At 40.8% G+C, this 19,859-nt stretch overlaps 1 non-coding gene across 1 annotated transcript; it reads right to left on the bottom strand.

Annotated features, from left to right (window-relative positions):
* Nucleotides 1–4,880: 4,880 nt before the first annotated feature.
* On the bottom strand, nucleotides 4,881–4,987 carry LOC136146235 (U6 spliceosomal RNA). The gene has a single exon (XR_010658953.1). It is a non-coding gene; the product is annotated as a U6 spliceosomal RNA (small nuclear RNA).
* Nucleotides 4,988–19,859: the final 14,872 nt, after the last annotated feature.

Here is a 19,859-nt window from a genome sequence, read left to right on the forward strand (position 1 = left end):
TGCACTCAGTATTGCTGACTTGTCAGTTATGTAGACAGCTTCACAGGAGGAAGCCTGACAAAAAGTGCAGGGGATTCTGTTTTATGTATCTATTAGAAAGAAACAAGTTTAAAAACATGCCAAATTAAACATTAGAAAGAATGTCAATAGGAACTGCCCCGTTATAGATTAATAATACCTTATATTAGAGTTATCAAAAGAATCTAATTATTTTCTTAATATAGACTCCTAGAAGTAGAATTTCTGGGCCATATAGAATGCATCTTTTCTTAGATGTAAAATTATATTATATTTTATTTTTTTATTGAAATACAGTTGATTTACAATACTGTGTTAGTTTCAAGTGTACAGAAAAATGATTCAGTTATTTATATGTGTATATATTTTTTCTGATTATTTTCCATTCTAGGTTACAAGATAATGAATATTATTTCCTGTGTTAAACAGTAAATCCTTGTTGCTTATCTATTTTATACATAGTAGTGTGTGTATGTTAATCCCATACTCCTAATTTAGCTCCCCTTTTCCCTTTGGTAACAAAAAGTTTGTTTTCTATGTCTATTAACCTTTTTCTTTTCATTTATTGTAAGTAGATTCAGGGCTTCCCTTGTAGCTCAGTTGGTAAAGCATTTGCCCGCAGTTCAGGAGACCTAGACCTGGGTTCGATCCCTGGGTTGGGAAGGTCCCCTGGAGAAGGAAATGGCGACCCACTCCAGTATCCTTCCCCGGAAAATCTCATGGACAGAGGAGCCTTGTGGGCTGCAGTCCATGGGGTCGCAAAGAGTCGGGCATGACTGAGCAACTAACACTTAACTTACTTACTAAGTAGATTCATTTGTATTATTTTTTAGCTTTCACATATAAGTGATAGAATATTTGTCTTTCTCTGTCTGACTTATTTTACTTAGTATAATATTTACAACTGAGTTACTGAGCACGCACACATAATATTCTCCATGTTGCTGCCAGTGACAATATTTCATTCTTTTTATGGCTGAGTAGTATTCCATTATCCCCTTCACAGATCACTGCCTTGTAGTGGTGAAGGGGCTTGCATAACTCAGTGAAGCTATGAGTCATGCTGGGTAGGGCCACCCAAGACAGATGGGTCATGGTGGAGAGTTCTGACAAAATGTGATCCTCTGGAGGAGGGAATGCAAACCACCCCAGTATACTTGCCGTGAGAACATCACGAACTGTATAAAAGACAAAAAGATATGACGCCAAAAGATGAATCCGCCAGGTCAAAAGGTGTCCAATGTGCTATTGGGGAAGAGCAGAGGAGAGCAACTAATGTTGTTCAGTCACTCAGTTGTGTCCCAACTCTGCGATCCCATGGACTGCAGCACACCAGGCTTCCCTGTCCTTCACCATCTCCCAGAGTTTGCTCAAACTCATGTCCATTGAGTCAGCCATCCAACCATCTCGTCCTCTGTCATCCCCTTCTCCTCCTGCCTTCAATCTAAGTAGTCTTAGAACTACTAATAGCCCCAGAAAGAAGGAAGTGGCTGGATCAAAGCAGAAATGCTACTCAGTCATGAATGTGCCTGTAGATGAAAGTAAAACTCGATGCTGTAAAGTAAAATCACATTTTAGTTCCAGTGTTTTGGTCACCTGATGTGAACAGCTGACCCAGTGGAAAAGCCTCTGATTCTGGGAAAGATTTAGGGCAGAAGGAGAAGAGTGCGTCAGAGGATGAAATGGCTGAATGGCATCCTCGACTCAGTGGACATGAGTTTGAGCAAACTCCAGGAGATAGTGAAGGACCGGGAGGCCTGGCGTCCTGCAGTCCATAGGGTCGAAAAGAGTTGGACTTGACTGGGTGACGGAACAGCAGCAGCAATATTCCATTATAAATACACCACATCGTCTTTATCCATTCATCTTGATGGACACATTAAGTTGTTTCCATGTCTTAGCTATTGTTAATAGTGCTTCTATGAACATTGAGAGTGTACTATTTTAATACTCTCAACACACAATGGCAAATAATTTCCCAGAAAGAGTGTATCTAATCCTTTCCCCAGAAGCATGGAACAGTAGCCCACAACCTCATCTAATATTTTGTGTGAATGTCTCTCTGCTTTTATGGGTGGAAATTTTTTGTTACAGTTTAGGATTTTCAACAGATATAGTAATACTTTTTTCCCCTCAAGAATAAAATAGTTTAATTTTTCAGATTATAAAAGCAACAAATGTTTATTATTTAAAGAAAAATGGACATGATAGAAAAGTATAAGAGAAGAAAGAGAATTTCCTCAAACACCAGCATTTAGAGATAACTATTGGTTTCCTGGTAGCTCAGACAATAAATAATCTGCCTGCAATTCAGGAGACCCAGGTTCGATCCCCGGGTTGGGAAGATCCCCTGGAGAAGGAAATGTCAGTATTATTGCCTGGGAAATTCCATGGACAGAGGAGCCTGGTGGGCTACAGTCCATGGGGTCACAAAAGGGTTGAAGACAACTGAGTGACTACCACTGATAATTGGTTTTTTGGTAAATATTTTTCCAAATAGCAATCTCTGTCTATCAACATATATGAAGAAAGAGACAACCTTTATTCCCATAGCTAAGTGCTGTTTTGAGTAACGTGGCTTTGTGTCTGTATCCCAAAGATTTCTTTGATGCTTCTTTAGTCTGTAGAGTTAACTGCAGGTCTGGACAGCAGTTATGGCCTCCTTCTCTCCAAGTATACAAAGGCAGGTTTGTTTATATTCCAAGTTCATATATGTGTGTAGAAACGGCCTTGAAAAGAGTTGCCAGAGTATATGAAAAGGTCACTGGTTACACTAGCACTTGCACAGACTTAAAAAGGAAACAGGGGATCATGCAAAGGACTCTGAACTCCCCTCTTTAAAAGAGACCCAGGGCTCCTATGTAAAATCTGTGGTAACCTCCCCACTGCAGCTGCCAGAGCAGACAGTGTTTCCTAAACAGTGAGGCCCCGGTCCACCCAGCAGGAGGCCCACCTCAGCACAGCTGCCTCGCACTGCTTTGATGAATCCAACATGTTTTGAAAACTGATGCCTCCTCAAACTGCCTTTAGCAGTTAAAAATATAAGCATTTAATGTCATTTTAAATGTCTCTTTCCAAACGTATTTGTTATGATACGTTTTTCTTGGCAAGTGTGGTTTTGCTGACGTGGTACATTCAAGAGTATCTGTCTCCCTCCATGATGAGGGATTCCTATGCATGAATTCAGGGTGAACATTTGTCTCTTTGGCTGCTCATCAGCTGAATGTTCTTCGGCTTGTCAGGGAACCCCCTCCAATGGCAGCCAGACTTTCTCAGCCAGGACTGGCTCAGCTCCCACATGGCTGGATCCACAGCCCTGGAGTCGCCACACCACACCGTTCTGATACCACTAACCTTCCTCTCAGGCGTGGAAACCGTTCCAGGCCTGGCCACTCTTATTCCTTCCCGGTGATGAGTGGGGTGGCCAAGGAGGAGATGGACATTTTTGGATCCTTCTCTGCCTCTCCTTGGGCTTCCCTGCTGGCTCAGATGGTAAAGAATCTGCCTGCAAGGCAGGAGACCTGGGTTCAGTCCCTGGGTCAGGAAGATCCCCTGGAGAAGGAAATGACTACCCACTCCAGTACTCTTGTCTGTAGAACTCCACGGGCAGAGGAGCCTGGCAGGCTATAGTCCATGGGGTCCCAAAGGGTTGGACACGACTAACACTTTCGTTTTCGCTTTCATGCCTCTCCTTAGGTTAGCTCTTCCACACAGACATAACCCAGCTCCATCCCATTACAGTCAGTTCAGCATGGTAGGCTGTGTGTGGATGAGGGGGTTGGGGGCAATCAGGATTGGGTATTTTCTCACTGAGGCACACTGGTTTGCTTGCATGAGAGGCTCACATACTCCTTCTCTTATCTTAGACTTGCAACAGAAGCTCTCTCACAACACCACCTGGGATATAACCTTAGGAGGCTGTAGGGGCAAGACTTTGAGTGTGTGTGTGTGAATATATAGACATTCTGCATGAATATATAGACCTTCTGCATGTTGTGTGGTTTGTATTTATGAACTATATGCCAAAGACATATATATTATTTCATTTAATCCTCATAGCAACCCCACAGGTAGGAACTGAACGTACAATGAACTCCACGTTATAGATGAGGAAACCAAATCACAAAGAGCTGAAGTAACTTGACCAGCATCACGCAGCTATGAAGTGGTTGAGCCTAATTTCAAAACCAGGCAGCCTAAACCTAGCCTGCACTCTTCATCGTAACCTACCTCTTTCCTATAAATATTGTCCATTATCACCACTATTTTATATTATAGTTGTCTCAAAACTACCTCAATAAAGGTTGTAAAGTGATGGAATTACTCTCACATCATCTTTGGTGTAAGAGGGACTTTGAAAGTGCTTTGTGTGCAGGTGGGCAAGGCTCTGAGTGAAGTTGTGCAGAAACAGAAAGGATGGTGAACACAGAAACACAGTGGGAATTTCCTCTCCAAGGCGCTTTCAGCAGGGAACCATTTTTTTGTTTTGCTTTGTTTTTTTCACATCTTCTTTCCTTTTACTGAAAAAAAATTTTTTTTTAAATCATTTTACTTATTTATTTTTAGTTATGCTGGGTCTTTGTTTCTGTTGGAGCTTTTCCCTGGTTGTGGGCAAGCAGGGGCTGCTCTTCACTGCAGTGCATGGATTTCTCATTGTGGCAGCTTCTCTTGTTATGAAACATGGACTCTAGGGTATGAGGGCTTCAGTAGCTGCGGCTCCCGGGCTCTAGAGCACAGGTTCAGTAGTTGTGGTACATGGGCTTAGTTGCTCCACAGCATGGCAGATCTTCCCCAATCGGGGATCAAACCCCTGTCTCCTGCATTGGCAGGCAGATTTCTTTTTTTTTTTTTTTTTTTCTTTTTAAAATATGGAACGCTTCACGAATTTGCGTGTCATCCTTGCGCAGGGGCCATGCTAATCTTCTCTGTATCGTTCCAATTTTAGTATATGTGCTGCCGAAGCGAGCACAGGCAGATTTCTTTACCACTGAACCACCAGGGAAGCCTGAAAAACAAAATGTTTTCATTAGGTCCCATTTGTTTATTTTTGCTTTTATTTCCAATATTCTGGGAGGTGGGTCATAGAAGATCTTGCTGTGATTTATGTCAGAGAGTGTTTTGCCTATGTTCTCCTCTAGGAGTTTTATAGTTTCTGGTCTTACCTTTAGATCTTTAATCCATTTTGAGTTTATTTTTGTGTATGGTGTTAGAAAGTGTTCTAGTTTCATTCTTTTACAAGTGGTTGACCAGTTTTCCCAGCACCACTTGTTAAAGAGATTGTCTTTTTTCCATCATATATCCTTGCTTCCTTTGTCAAAGATAAGGTGTCCATATGTTCATGGATTTATCTCTGGGCTTTCTATTCTGTTCCATTGATCTATATTTCTGTGTTTATGCCAGTACCATACAGTCTTGATGACTGTGGCTTTGTAGTAGAGTCTGAAGTCAGGCAGGTTGATTCCTCCAGTTCCATTCTTCTTTCTCAAGATTACTTTGGCTATTTGAGGTTTTTTGTATTTCCATACAATTGTGAAATTATTTGTTCTAGTTCTGTGAAAAATACCGTTGGTAGCTTGATAGGGATTGCATTGAATCTATAGATTGCTTTGGGTAGAATAGCCATTTTGACAATATTGATTCTTCCAATCCATGAACACGGTATGTTTCTCCATCTGTTTGTGTCCTCTTTGATTTCTTTCATCAGTGTTTTATAGTTTTCTATGTATAGGTCTTTCGTTTCTTTATGTAGATATGCTCCTAAGTATTTTATTCTTTTTGTTGCAATGGTGAATGGTATTGTTTCCTTAATTTCTCTTTCTGTTTTTTCATTGTTAGTATATAGGAATGCAAGGGATTTCTGTGTGTTAATTTTATATCCTGCAACTTTACTATATTCATTGATTAGCTCTAGTAATTTTCTGGAAGAGTCTTTAGGGTTTTCTATGTAGAGGATCATGTCATCTGCAAACAGCGAGAGTTTCACTTCTTCTTTTCCTATCTGGATTCCTTTTACGTCTTTTTCTGCTCTGATTGCTGTGGCCAAAACTTCCAACACTATGTTGAATAGTAGTGGTGAGAGTGGGCATCCTTGTCTTGTTCCTGATTTCAGAGGAAATGCTTTCAATTTTTCACCATTGAGGGTGATGCTTGCTGTGGGTTTGTCATATATAGCTTTTATTGTGTGGAGGTATGTTCCTTCTATTCCTGCTTTCTGGAGAGTTTTAATCATAAATGAGTGTTGAATTTTGTCAAAGGCTTTCTCTGCATCTATTGAGATAATCATATGGTTTTTATCTTCCAATTTGTTAATGTGGTGTATTATGTTGATTGATTTGCGGATATTAAAGAATCCTTGCATTCCTGGGATAAAGCCCACTTGGTCATGGTGTATGATTTTTTTAATATGTTGTTGGATTCTGTTTGCTAGAGTTTTGTTAAGGATTTTTGCATCTATGTTCATCAGTGATATTGGCCTGTAGTTTTCTAAGCTTTTGCACAACAAAGGAAGCTATAAGTAAGGTGAAAAGACAGCCCTCAGATTGGGAGAAAATAATAGCAAATGAGGAAACAGACAAAGGATTAGTCTCAAAAATATACAAGCAACTCCTGAAGCTCAATTCCAGAAAAATAAATGACCCAATCAAAAAATGGGCCAAAGAACTAAACAGACATTTCTCCAAAGAAGACATACAGATGGCTAACAAACACATGAAAAGATGCTCAACATCACTCATTATCAGAGAAATGCAAATCAAAACCACAATGAGGTACCATTACATGCCAGTCAGGATGGCTGCTATCCAAAAGTCTACAAGCAATAAATGCTGGAGAGGGTGTGGAGAAAAGGGAATCCTCTTACACTGTTGGTGGGAATGCAAACTAGTACAGCCACTATGGAAAACAGTGTGGAGATTTCTTAAAAAACTGGAAATAGAACTGCCATATGACCCAGCAATACCACTTCTGGGCATACACACTGAGGAATCCAGATCTGAAAGAGACACATGCACCCCAATGTTCATCGCAGCACTGTTTATAATAGCCAGGACATGGAAGCAACCTAGATGCCCATCAGCAGACGAATGGATAAGGAAGCTGTGGTACATATACACCATGGAATATTACTCAGCTGTTAAAAAGAATTCATTTGATTCAGTTCTAAAGAGATGGATGAACTGGAGCCCGTTATACAGAGTGAAGTAAGCCAGAAAGATAAAGAACATTACAGTATACTAACACATATATATGGAATTTAGAAAGATGGTAACGATGGCCCTATATGCAGGATAGAAGAAGAGACGCAAAAGTACAGAACAGACTTTTGAACTCTGTGGGAGAAGGTAAGGGTGGGATATTGTGAAAGAACAGCATGTATATTATCTATGGTGAAACAGATCACCAGCCCAGGTGGGATGCATGAGTCAAGTGCTCGGGCCTGGTGGGCTGGGAAGACCCAGAGGAATCGGGTGGAGAGGGAGGTGGGAGGGGGGATCGGGATGGGGAATACGTGTAACTCTATGGCTGATTCATATCAATATATGACAAAACCCACTGGAAAAAAAAATAATAAAATAAAATGTAAAAATAAATAAATAAATGACTTCACATTGTGGAAAAAAATGTTAATGACAATTAATAAAGGGAACAAACAAGTGAACAGGGATGTACTGATGGAAAACATAAGATAAAACTAAAAATACCACTTGTTTCTTTAATTGATTAAGAGCACAAAATGAGACAGGCAGAAAGTCTCTTTTAAACAATTAAAAAGCTGTGTTTTCTCCCCCAATTATCTCCAAGTCAGATATACACACCCAAGAAAATGGTATGGGAGGGAAAACTATCACACAAGAAGTTGTATCCTGAATTAAGGGAAACAGCTCTTGAAATAGAACACAAGCAATATGATAAAGTCAGCAACAGGTTAACACTTTAAAATTTGAGTCTTCCAATGCCAAAAGGGAGTTGTTGAACAGCTCAAAATCTTGTACAGGCTCTGGTCTCTATTTCTTCCCTTCATTTTTCTTCATATTTCCACCAAGAAACTTAGATTCCAATATTTTTATTGGTTTTCTTTTTTTCCCAATCATTTGAAAGTGATAAGATTTGTGTATCTCAGGGGTATCTCTTAAATTTTAGTGTGTCTAAACCCCCTGGAGGGCTTGTTAAAAGACCCCTGCCCCCAGAATTTCTGACTGAGACCTGAGATTTGCGTTTCCAACGTGCTCCCAGGTACTGTTGATGCTGTTGCTCTAGGAGCAAAACTTCCATGAACCATTGGTATAAATCTAAAGGTGCTGCAGCTGGAGGCATCTCTCTTAGATAAGCCATGGGTCTATTTAAAGATACTCGTGAGATTTAGGTATTGCGCCTTCTGCCTTGGATTAATTTATCCCTTGTCATCAGACTCCAATTTATGAAATGATCTAAACTCACTCTCAGTTGTACATCAGGCCCCATTTTACCATGCGATCCTGTATTCATGTGTTGGATTCTATTTATATTCTAACACATTAATCCACGGATTATTGGTGAATTAGTTTGGTGATTTGAATTGAATATATTAATTGGTGAATTGAACATATTCGATGCCTGGTCCTGTGGAAGATGCTGGGAATGCCAACACCATCTGTGCCCTCAAGAAGCTTTTAGCAGGTGTGTATGCTTAGCATGTGCCAAGTCCCTCAGTCGTGGCAATCCCATAGACTCTAGCCCCCCAGGTTCTTCTGTCCTTGGGATTCTCCAGGCAAGAAAACTGGAATGAGTTGACATTTTCTTCTCCAAGGGATCTTCCTGACCTGAGGATCAAAGCCAGCTCTCCTGCATTGCAGGAGGATTCTTTACCATCTGAGCTACCAGAGAAGCCCACATTATAGCAGGTAGGAAACAAATAGGAACAAATATATGTAAAATTCAACTGTGTAATTGCTAAGGAGAAGGCCAGTGCACCATGATCTCAAAGTTACAATTCTTATTTGACTCTTAATTTTGATTCTCTTTCTCTTCTGTTACTAGGTGGAAACTAAGAAGAATCTGAAAAGTTGAGTTAATACAATGCCCACAGCAGCAGGGTCAAGGAATAAGAGTCCCACAGGTGTGTGTAGCAACAGAGAGAAGGCTGGCTTATTCAGCAGATCAGATGACTTTCCTGGTGACCCAGCCTTCTAGGATTATTCCCTAGGTCAAGCTCAAGAAGAGGTCAGTCATATGACATTTAGATGAATGGAGGTTGTTAAGGAAAGACCTTTGATAATGACGTCACACAGAGGTCTAGCTAGGTAGCCAACTAAAAAAGGCCTCCTGCTATCTCTAAAAGTGAGATGAATGGCTACTTTTGACAATTTTTTTTCTCCATTTTAAAAATTTATTTCTAAGTTAAACACAAGACACATTGACTTCAGAGCAAATCCACTGAGGAATGTTTCTGTAGGCTGAACACCTGTTTTCCCTAAATCTCCCTCAGCACAGCATGCACATGCTAATTGCTTTCATTCTATGATCACTGCTGTCCCACTGCTATACCAACCACAATCACCTAAACTGTGAGTGTGATATTCTGAATGCTCTTAGTTCTACCCCAATTTCATTAACTGCGAAAAATTTTCGCAGATAAACTGTCACTTGAATTCTTTCACTCATATATTTATGAAATAAAATATCCCAAACTGCAAATACCTTCTGAATCAGAATCTTATTTACAAGCATACATCTCACGCGTATACTTGTACCTGTGCCAAAGAGTAATGTACATTTATTTGATTGTGGCATCATTTGTATTGAAGCACAAAGACTGAAAAAAACTAAAAGATCTTTCAACACAAGGCAGGCTATACATGTTGTACAATATCCTTATAGATCATAGAAATAAAAATGTTAAAAATATGTATATGTAGGTCCCTCTACATGTACATCATCTATGAAATGAGTTTGTATGTTGATAAGTTTTTTTAAAAAAAGCAAGATTCAGTATAGTATACGTGGAATGTTCTCATTCATATAAAAAGAGAGGTTAATCTATAACCATAAAGTGAAAGTGAAAGTCAGTCACGTCCGACTCTTTGCAACCCTGTGGACTGTAGCCTACCAGGCTCCTCTGTCCATGGGATTTTCCAAGCAAGAGTACTGGAGTGGGTTGCCATTTCCTTCTCCGAGGGATCTTCCCAACCCAGGGATTGAACCCAGGTCTCCTGCATTGTAGGCATACGCTTTACCATCTGAGCCACTAGGGAAGTCCATAGATCTATCTATATTCTAATACATTAAAGCAGTATTTTCCTCTAGAAAAGGAAGATGGCAGGGGTGAGGGTCTGGGGTGAGAGGAAGAAGTTAAGCTTTCTCAAATCCCATGTGTACATATGAACATTTTACTATGCCCATGTGTGTTCCCTGTACAACTTATAAGGAAGGTTTTTGGGTTTTGTTTGTTTGTTTTAGGAAAACAGGGTTGCATGTCCTCCTGGTCTACCCTAGCACGGATTGGATTCTTTGAATTTCACACAGCAGAGGTTACATTATATGTACAATAACCTGGTGCGTTAATCTGCTCGGGCTGCCGTAACAACATGCCACAGACCGGGTGGCTTAAACAACACACGTTTACTTTTCTGGAGGCTAGAAGTCCAAGATCAGGCTGCTGGCGGAGCTGGTTTCTGATGAGGCTCCTCTTCTTGGCTTGCGGGCAGCTTCTCACTGTGTCCTCACATGGGCTTTTCTCTGTACACATGAGGAGGGGGAGGGAAGGAGAGGAAGACAGAAATCTCTGGTGTCTAGGCCCCATCCTTATGTCTTCTTACCCTAATGACCCCATTTAAAGCCCTGTCTCCAAATACAATCACTTTGGGTGTTGTTTTTTAGTCGCTAAGTCATATCCGACTCTTTGAGACCCCATGGACTGCAGCACACCAGACTTCCCTGTCCTTCACTATCTCCTGGAGTTTGCTCAAACTCATGTCCATTGGTTCAGTGATGCCATCCCATTATTTTATCCTCTGTTGCCCCCTTCTCCTCTTGCCCTCAACCTTTCCCAGCATCGGCGTCTTTTCCAATGAGTCGGCTCTTCGGGAGTTAGGGCTTCAATATATGAGTTGGAGGAGGGCACCACTCAGTCCATAACACCTGCTAGGTGAATTTCAGAGCACTGACGTATTTCCTAATCAGCCTGGCCTTTCGGACATCCAAGAGCCTTTGATTTGTGTTGCCTTTAGCACTGATAGGAGCAGGTGAGGAGGTCAGAACTGGAGCAAGAGACTGTTGGGGAAGAAGTTGTGTTTAAGCTGGAACTGCTTTTATGTTCTGCCACCACCACGCCCCGACTCCCACCATTCTAGGGCCCAATGCCCACAACTGAGAACACGTAATCACAGACTGCTCTGGTTTCCCCACATCCAGAATACCCGAGATCGGGGACCTCCCTGGTGGGCCAGTGATGACGGATTTGCCTGCCAATGCAAGGCCACATGGGTTTGATCACTGCTGCAAGAATATTCCACACACCATATGACATCTAAGCCCCGCAACTATAGAGTAGCCCCACCTGCTGCAACTACAGAAAGACTGCTTGAAGCACGGAAGACCCAGGGCAGTCAAAAATAAATAAATAAATGAGATTTTAAAAGATTTGGATTAGCAGACACAAACTGTTATATATAGAGTGGATAAACAATAAAGTCCTACAGTATCGCACAGGAAACTCTATTCAGTATGATATGATGACCCATAATAGAAAAGAATATGAAAAAGAATGCATCTATATAACTGAATCATTTTGCTGTACAGTAGAACTTAACACATTGTAAATCAACTATCCTCCAATGAAGTTTTTAAAAAGAAAAAAGGAATATGCAAGTTATCTCCAACAAAGTAATTGATGAAATAAAATGGTATCCTGAATGAGTTCATTGTCTCAGTTTTGGAATGAGCTTCTTTTTCTCCACTTTGGAGCTTAATGGGATGAAGTCAGTTGCTAAGCAAGAAGTTTGAGGCCTTCCCCATCTTCCATGTGAAGGTCCTTGATTTTATCAGGGCATTCTAGCCTGTGAACAATAAGGCATTGTAAGTCATCTTGTCCCCTATGATAATTCACAAAGTCTCTGAGGGAGAGAACTTCATGGTCTAATCAGGCCATGTTTTTGCTTCCAGTGATTTTCAAAGCATGGGAGGGACAGCTGGTATATATAAGAAATATACACTTCATGGAGGTGAAGGGTGAGGGTAAAGAGCGGTCCGAGGGTGAGTCAGAAGTCCCATGGCAACTCAGACGGGTGCATTTGGCTCTACTCGGGATGCTGAAGTGTTCTGCCACAGCTTTCCAAATCAAGTCTCAGCCTGGTCTACAAGGGCACACACCTCCCTCTCAGCCTCACCCTCCACAGTCCTGCCTCATGCTCTATGCTCTGGCAATACGAACCTGCATTGGTTGTTGACATCCAACCCCTTCACACTGACTCTAGATTCTCTGCTTCTGCTCGAGCTGTATTCCCAGGCTGAAATCTCCTTTCTAAAAACATGTCTCTGCTTTGGTAATTAGATCTCACCTTCCAGCATTCAGCACACAAGTCATCAGCCCCAGGAAGCTTCTTTTAGTTTCACAGGCTGAGTGCCTTTCTTCTGTGCTTCTTCTGCTCGGATCACTTCCTATCTCTCCTCATTCTTCCCCTCTCTCCTCTCTTTCTCATGACTTACTTTTATATTTTAAGCAACTGTCATAATGCCTGCACACAGTAGGTATTTTTATGAAGCATATTTTGAATTAAACACTTTAAATTTAATTTATCTGATGAATCTGCTATCTGTTCACAGCGATCAGAACTTTTTCCTAGTTAAATTGGTGATTGAAGATTAAACTTGGAACTAGAGGTAAATTTTCTATACATAACATTATCACTAACTAGCAGTTCAGAGCACAAAGGTGCCTGCCTGCTTATCTGGAAGTAAAACTGGAGAAACCCTTCACAACATGAGCAATAAGAGAACAACTGGAAGGTCAAGAGCCCTTAACTCTAGGGTCTGGGTAAATACTTATCCATTCGTTTATTATGGCCTCACCTTAATAGGTGACAGGCCTGGCACTGCCTGCCCCAAACAAAACTCAGGCCCTGCTCTCCAGGAAGTCACCATTTTGTTTGGCTGGTCAGTGTGTAAACAAACAAAGCTGATCCTTCTGCAGCATGTAAAGTTCACTGTTTTGACGGAAAGCACCAGACAAGCAGTGATTCATTGTTCAGCCCATGTGCAAGTATCAGAGAAAATCAGCTCTTAGCTAATAAGTAAACAACAATCCAACAACGCAGCCTATATAGGCTTTAATCTTCTTTATTAGTCTTTTCTCAAAATGGAGACTGCAGTAGCTCTTTTTTATATGTTGTCTTAGTTTTATTTATTTATTTAATTTAAATTCTTACTGAAACGTAGTTGCTTTACAATGTTGTGTTAGTTTCAGGTGTATAGCAAAGTTTGTATGGAAGTGTTAGTCGCTCAGTTGTGTCCATCTCTTTGGGACCCCGTGGAGTATAAGCCCTCCAGGCTCCTCTGTCCATGGGATTTCCCAGGCAAGAATACTCTAAAGGGTTACTATTACCTTCTGCAGGGAATCTTTCAGACCCAGGGATTGAACACATTTCTCCTGTATTGCAAGCAGATTCTTTACAGTCTGAGCCACTAGGGAAGCCAGAAAAGTGATTTATATATATTCCTTTTCAGAGTCTTTTCCATTATAGGTTATTACAAAATATTGAGTATAGCTTTCCTGTACTATACAGTAGGTCCTTGTTGGTTGCAATAGCTCTTAATATGTCCCTGAGATTACAAAATTAGAATTCTCACTCTCCTGCATATTGTAAGGAAAATATGTTCTATCAAAATTTTTGAGAACTTAGACATTTGCAAAGGACATTTGGAACATCTCTCTGTAATGACTGTGGACTACGAGTGCGTATTTAATATCTTAGGTGTTCCTAGGGGTGGGGGAGAGACAGTTAGATAGGTTTGGTGAAGAAAGTAACAAATAGACAAAGAACCCATTTTCAGCATGAAAAGTATTTCTCTGTGATGTCCAAAAAGATCAGACTCCTAAGAAGACTAAGTAACATGAAGACTGGCTCCTAGAGTGGAGAATTTTCTCCCAGAGTGTGATTTAGGATTAAGTCTATAATCTAGGGCATATCTTCTTTCAAGGGACACATTCATGATTCTAAAGAAAATAAATGTAATCCAACCTGATTCTTTTAGCAGCTCTGGGCCCTGGAAAGCTCATGGTGCAGCTGGAGGGGAAAAAAATAGGCCAGTTGGCAGCCAGGACTAAATTTGGTGAGATAAGGGGAAAGGAACCTGGACCCAGCCTCTGGGTCCTTCCTCTGTTTAAAATGGTTCCTCACGCCAAGGGCTGACCAGTGACCTTCCATGTCTTGCCTCACTGTAAGCAAAGCATCTGTGAGAATGTTATATTGAAATAAGATAAGAGTATTGCTCTGTACCATACAAAAAGTGCCACTTGACCTACTGTACCACGGGAGTATAATGAGAGTAGTTTGTTTTGAATGCTTTCAACTTGGCAATCTGTGAGTGTATAGCGAGTTGAAGATTGAGTGTGAGTTGTGCAAATTTAGAAAAATCTTATGTAAGTTTGTGGAAGTTAGCTTTCTTTCCCTTGACAGATGTAATTTCATGTGCAGCAGTATGTGTAACATGTTTAGTATTTAATAACTGACATATTTGCATACTTTAAGAAAAGGAAGTACCAACTTTGGTAAATTCTGTTTTTGTTTTCTTGTTTCTTTTTTTGTTTTATTCATTAGTTATTATATATGCTTTTTTAAGATTTCACATATAAGTGATATCACACAGTATTTGTTTTTCTCTGCTTGACTTATTTTAAATCTTCTCTTAACAATTAAATCAGTCATAGATGTTTTCCCTCTAGGATATCCTATAAACTTGAACAATATTGAATTCAGTCTAATATGGTCTCCTGGCTTAAAAAATTATCAGTCAGTTATCATTGCTTTCAACAGAATCCAAAGGTTAGACAGATCAAATGGAATGTAGCCTGGGTAATGAGGTACCATGAATAACTCAAATGGTAAATTTGGTTTTCTTTTGAAATTTAATACTTTATAAAATAAAATTTTGTTACTAAAATGAGTGGGGTCACTTCATGTCTTTTAATGACACTTAAAATGTACATCTTAGTATAACCCATATTTACCCTGAAAATATATCAACAGCATGTAAAGTGATATTTACAGTGAATAAAATTATATTTTTCAAACCATTTTTAAGTTGGCATGTGGATTAGCTACTTTGACTGATAAACTCATTCTTGTTAATCTAAGAACAAATTGATTCAAATAAATATCTGGCTTAATTGATTTTTTGACTGAGTTGACTAATTGTTTAAAACATTTAGCCAAACTGACTTTTTTTTTTTTTTATATTTAGTAGTCATAACCACTATAATTAAGGTTTGATTTGCAGTCTAGGTAAGCCAATAAGCCCGGAGTGATCTCCTCATGATTTTAAAGATGACTATATCATAGGGAGAAAATCAGAAGACAGAGCTGGAAGAATGTCTTCTACAGTATCTAGACTACAAGATTTCTTAAGAAGGAAAATCTAGAAGTGTACAATCAAATTGCCAAAGACATATCAGGTGATTGCTAACTTCCTTCAAAACTGAAACTTGAGTGTTCATACTTATGGCATGAATGAATGTCCTTTATTGCACAATGAAATATGCGTGCGTCTCACATAAGCTGGCTGTTAAGCATGTGGTTAATCTAAGCATCCTCGGATGTGAGGCAGATGATACATCATGACTAACTGGGGATCCGTTCTTTCCTGGTAGGTTTAATACAGTGGGGCAAGATGATAACAGGGAAGTAAAAGAGGAAGCCAAATACAGAACGTATTTTTTAAAATTGTGCCTTCTGTTTTGTGAGCTGTACGTTTGGTCTCATATCTAAGCACGAGAAAGGAAGTATGAGGTGGAATTTGAGTCAGCTTCTCTTTTCAGTGTTGATCATTACCTTCAATCAGAGCGTTTCTGTGTCTTGGTTCACCCCCCAGCAAGAAGGAGGGAGACAGGAGACAGCAGGGTGACTGGCATTTCCTGAGTGTGCCAGCCCTGATCCTGGGCATGTTACCTATGACCTCAGTGACTCAGAGAAGCAGGACCAGTAATGTTAAGGGTAGACTCTGGGAGCAGACTTCCTGGCTGACGTCTTGGGTTGGCCCCTTAAACCTGTGGCTTTGGGCAAGTTATCCACAATTCCTAGCAACTCACACTCGTTGAGCTTTCCCCCTGTACTGGACACTGTGTCAAGGGTTTCTTTGTTTCCTTGTTTGTTTGAATCCTCACAACATCCTTATTGTAAGGTACTATTATTGCTATTTTGAAGACACTGAGGTAAAGAGAAGTGAAGGGTGAGACACTGGTGCCAAGATTAAAAGCATCTGGTGTTAGAGTGAATAGGAATCTGCCTGCCCATGCAGGATACGCGGGTTCAGTCCTTGGTTCAGGAAGATGCTGCATGCCGCAGAGCAACTAAAGCCTGTGGGCTGCAACTAGTGAAACCTGCATGCCCTAGAACCTGTGCTCCTGAGCAAGAGAAGACACTGCAATGAGAAGCCTGGCACTGCAACTAGAGAGTAGCCCCAGCTCACTGCAAATAGAGAAAACTTCATCCAGTGCAACCAAAAATAAATAAATAAACAAGTAATACATGTATATATATATGTATATATATATATATATATATATATATATATATATACACACATATATATAATCTGGTTCTAGAGCAATACTGCCCAGGTTCACATTCAGCTAGACCGCTTATTAGCTGTGTCAGTTAGGCAAATTATTTAATCTCTCTGGAGACACATAGAGCATACTTTGAACAGTGCTGGCTGATAGGAGAAGCTTAGTGTGATTTGGTGAAATAGTAGGCATCCCTGTTTGCAAGTATATTTACTGCTTGGTCTTGAGTACCCAAGAGAAGAGGCAGACATCCTGTCGACAGGAGTGTGATTTGGGCCAGTCAGTGTACCGCACATGTGGGTATGTGTACGTGAGTCTTTAGGGCTGTGCATATGCTCCCTGGGCTGTCTCCCCTCCACCAGGGTCTGCGGTCCTCTTTTGGTTCCTCTTTTGAGTTGGGGTGGAGATAAGTGGGAAGGGGACGGTACCATCCCTCGGGTTGTCTCTGAAGAGCCCATCAAGGCTGCAGTGAGGAATGTCATAGAGTGTTCAGTCGGTGGTGCCCACATCCGAGGCCACCATCATCCTGACAAGGGCTGTGCCTGTGAGATGTAACACACCCAACAGAAAAAACCTAATCAACTCAGAATTCTGTTTGGCATACTCTTTATTTGTGTTCAAAGCTTTGAAGCACAATGGTGAGAACCATAAAATAAATGAAGACATCTCTATTATAGTACTTAGAGGATCCTTTAACTCAAGATTTTTGAACATGGCAAAAAGACTAGTTTAAAAAGATGGACACTTACTCTTATAGTGACAAATTTATGAAAAAAAATCATAATAAAGTGATGAACTGGGTTTGTGTTTAAGCTGATTTTCAATACTAGTATTTTGGTTTTTAAAAATAACTTTTCATTATGAATCCAATTAAAACTTATAAGAGAAGACAGTCAATGAAGGGCAGTTATCTTTTTTAATAGAACATAAAGATACTGATTCATGCCTCTCCTCATGAATTGCTGCTCATCCGAAGACTCTCATTTTTGAAGGAGCTGTCAGCTCTGATGGCTGTGCATGCAAAGAAATCCTTCAGAACCAGTGAGGTCCCCTGCCACTTTGACAAATATGAAGCATGAGGTCCTTGGCTTGGCAGCTCCAAAGCCAACAAGCTGCCAGAGACCCAGGATCAAGAATACACGTCCCCATTTCTGTCTGATGTAGTACGTCTTTGTTTTTCTCAGCCCACCTCTTCTCTGGGTCTGACTCCCAGCCTATTATGACATGGGTTTGGCCCGACTACATAGAAGAATCTTCAGGTGCAGACGATAATCTTGGAAGGAAAATGGCAACATCATTTGAATGGTTTCCATGGATCTTCTTTGGGGATACTTGAACGAGCATCTCCTAAGCAACCTGAATGGTTCAAAAGGTAGCTTTCAGTGTTTCCTATCTGACTAGGGTCAGGTCTTCACTGAGATCACCATGGCAATTCGTTTTGAAACATGAAAAGAGCCTGTTGAAGGGCAGTTACTAAAGAGAAGGCATGTCCCAACGTTTGGTGCATAGACTGCTATCTGCTTCTTTCTAAAGACAGCACTTTCTGTTTTCGAAGTGAAAACAGACACATTTTAAATGAACTGGTAAGGGTAATCAAATAGTGTATGTAACAGTTAGAGCATGCCTACTCCCCAGTAAGTTATGCTATAAATAATAACTAAGATTACTTTCATTGAATTTTCTAATACAAAAACTTAGCTTAAAGAAACCTAAAAAAAAGAAAAAAGAAACCTATAAACATAAAAATGGTAAAATAAAATTATGTAAAAACAGGGTGAGATTATTTCCTAAAGATCAGGAAAAATAGGAAAGATTAAAGCAAACTGCTTCTGGACACAGTTGGCAATGACTAGTTTCTTTCTAGTACATGGGTGCCCTGGAAGGGATGGAGCGTCAAGTAGGCTCTAGAACTGGCTCTCTGCCAATCTCGTCTCAATGTTCCTGCGTTCTGCCCTCTCTCCCCTACTCCCCCATGCAACAGACGGCATGGATTCGCGGAGCATCGCTTTGGCTGGTGACCCAGGGTGGGATGGGAGAGAGAGAGAGACCCTCTTGTTTTGTGTGAACAGCAGCTGCAGACGAGATGCCCTGGTGCCCCCTTTTCCTCCCACCGGGCTGGTGGAGGCTCAAGAGATGACAGGCGGGGAGCAACCTTTCCCTTTCTGGGTTAAGGCTGTGATGTGTGTGCTGCAGGGGGAAGGGAGGAGACAGAGTGGAGACGGGGCACCTGAGACCTTTTCCCTCACACTTCTCTCTACACTGCAGGGCCTCAACCAGCACGTTGATAAGACCTGGAAAAAGCTTACCTCTGTCTCTGCCTTGGGCATTTGTAGAAGCTCCATTAATATCTGCAGTAGAGTAACAGGAGGAAAAGGGGCAGGGCACAACTTTTGAAAGAATGACTTGGCCCAAGGATACAACATAAACCCACTAAAATCAAATGGGGCCAAGATGACAGACAAGTCTAGATCTTGATCCTCAATCAGCAAGTGAATTGACCCTCAGATGTGCCATGACAGTTACAGTTCAGTTCAGTTCAGTCCCTCAGTCCTGTAAGGCTTGTCAAAAGGAGTGGAAAAAAAGACAGACTTTATTTTGGGGGGCTCCAAAATCACTGCAGATGGTGACTGCAGCCATGAAATTAAAAAACGTTTGCTTCTTGGAAGAAAAATTATGACTAACCAAGACAGCACATTAAAAAGCAGAGACATTACTTGACCAACAAAGGCCTGTCTAGTCAAAACTATGGTTTTTCCAGTTCAGTTCAGTTTAGTTCAGTTCAGTCACTCAGTCGTGTCCAACTCTTTGCGACCCCATGAATCGCAGCACACCAGGCCTCCCTGTCCATCACCAGCTTCCGGAGTTCACTCAAACTCATGCCCATCAAGTCGGTGATGCCATCCAACCATCTCATCCTCTGTCATCCCCTTCTCCTCCTGCCCCCAATCCCTCCCAGCATCAGGGTCTTTTTCCAATGAGTCAACTCTTCGCATGAGGTGGCCAAAGTACTGGAGTTTCAGCTTCATCATCAGTCCTTCCAACGAACACCCAGGACTGATTTTCTTCTTCTTTTTTTTTTTTTTCA

The sequence above is a fragment of the Muntiacus reevesi genome, chromosome 13 (genome assembly GCF_963930625.1).
Source record: "Muntiacus reevesi chromosome 13, mMunRee1.1, whole genome shotgun sequence".
NCBI lineage: Eukaryota > Metazoa > Chordata > Mammalia > Artiodactyla > Cervidae > Muntiacus > Muntiacus reevesi.